The sequence below is a fragment of the Sarcophilus harrisii genome, chromosome 2 (assembly GCF_902635505.1).
Source record: "Sarcophilus harrisii chromosome 2, mSarHar1.11, whole genome shotgun sequence".
Classification (NCBI taxonomy): Eukaryota; Metazoa; Chordata; class Mammalia; order Dasyuromorphia; family Dasyuridae; genus Sarcophilus; species Sarcophilus harrisii.
The window spans coordinates 81,110,616-81,112,959 of NC_045427.1; positions in this window are offsets into that span (position 1 = coordinate 81,110,616).

Sequence of the window (2,344 nt, forward strand, 5' to 3'; positions counted from 1 at the left end):
CTATTGAACTAATTAATAAAACTAAGAGTTGGTTCTATGAAAAAGCCAAAAAATAATGTTTTTGGTAAATCTGTTAGAAAAAGGAGGAGAAAAGAAATTATAGTCTTAAAAATGGGGGAGAACTTTCCACCAAGGAAGAGGAAATTAGAGAAAAAAAGGAGTTATTTTGCCAGCTTTATGCCAATAAATTTGATAACCAGAAATGGATGACAACCCAAAAAAATATAGATTTAGACTAACAGAGGAGGGAAATTTTGAATGTCCCATTTCAGAAAAAAGAAAAGAAAGGCAATTAAAAACTCCCCAAGAAAAAAAATGGACCAGATGGAACATTGAATTTTACAAACTTTAAAAACAATTGGCCAATGCATAAATTTTTGATAAAATAGGAATGGGAGTCCTACCAAATTCCTTCTATACACAGACATGGGTATGATATAAACCAGGTAGGCTGAAAACAGAGAAAGAAAATTAAGACCAATCTCCTATGAATATTGATGCTAAAATCTTAAATAAGAATTTGAAAAAGACTAAATCATCCCAAAAATACCGATCAAGTGGATTTATACCAGGAAGCAGGGCTGGTTCAATATTAGGAAAACATCAATAAATTGGCCATGTTAATAACCAAATTAACAAAACCATATGATCATCTCAATAGATGGAAAAGATTTGAAAAAGCCAAACCATTCTTAAAAAAACTTGAGTATAGGAATAAATGGACTTTCCCAAAATAAAAATTATTTAAAATATAAGATATTAAGGGAGAAAACTAATCATTCCAGTAAGATCTGGAGGAAACAAGGTTGCCCACTATCACCGTTACTATTTAATATTTTATTAAAAACTACTACAAAAGAGCTGAAAAAGATTAAAGGAATAAGAAATAGGCAATGAGGGCCAATTATCACCTTTTGCCATGAATATATACTTAGAACCCAGAGATTCTGCAAAAATTAGAAATAATCCACAACTTTGCAAAGTTTTGGGATAAAATAAAACCCACAAAGTTCAGCATTTTATATACCAATAAATCCAACAGTCAGATTACAAAAGAAATTCCATTTAAAAGAAATTCGATAATATAAAATATTTAGAATCATTCCCAAGGGAAAATCAGAAACTTTATGAGCAAAATTTAAGACCACTTTTCCACAAAATTTCATCTAACCAATTGAAAAATATTAAATGCCTTGGATAGGGGAGCAAAATAATAAAGATAAAATTACCTAAACTAATCTTTTATTTAGCGCATACCAATTGATCAAAAACTATTTAATGACCTAAAAAAAAAAAAGTTATATGGAAAACAAAAGGTAAAATTTCAAGGAATTAATGAAAAAAAATCAAATGATGGTTTATTCCAGATCTAAAATTATATTATAGAGCAGCAGTTACCAAAACTATTTGGTATTGGCTAAGGAAAGATTAGTTGATCAGTGGAATAGATTAGGTTCAAGGGACAAAACAGTCAAAAAATAGAAAACTAGTCTTTGAAAACCCAAAGATCCCAGCTTTTGGGATAAGAACTTACGTTTGATAAAAAAATTTGGGAAACAATATGGCAAAACTAGATTGATCCATACTTTAACGCCGACACCAAGATAATAAAATGGGTTCATGACCTAGGATAAAGAAAAATTATTAATAAATTGAGGAAAAGGATAGTTTACCTCTGACCCTGGGAAGGGAAGGTTTTATGACCAAAGCAGAACTAAGATTTATGATCACAAAATAGAAAATTTCGATTATACCAAACTGAAATTTTTTGTACAAACAAACAATGGAAAAGTTAGAAAGGAAGCAAAAACGGGAAAATATTTTTACAGCAAAGGTTCTGATGTATTTCCAAAATATTGGAAAACAATTTATAAAACAAGCCATTCTAAATTTGAAAATTTAAAAATTAAAGACAACCTAAGAAATTAAACACTGTCAGATGCAAGCAATTAATCGAGGCAAATTAAAGACAAAAGGGAACCACCACCGGATTTTGAACGGGAAAAATAATGGATATTGTTGGGGGATCGGGAAAACGGGTTTGGCATTTTGGAGTTGTGGCCACCTTTGGGTAGTTTAGAACTTGTAAAAACAAATGTATATTTATCCAAGATGGGAAACCAAAGAGAAAAGGGAAAGGGACCTTATAAAATTTAATGTTTGCAGCCCTTTTGTAGGGTTAGAAACGGAAACAATATTCCATCAGTTGAGAATGGTTGAAAAATTGGGAATATAAAAATGAATATTCGTTCTTAAAATGACCAACGGGATGTTTTCAAAAGGCCTAAGACTTAACGAACTGATGTAAGGAAATGGCAGGGACCAGGAATTTTATTAAAAAATA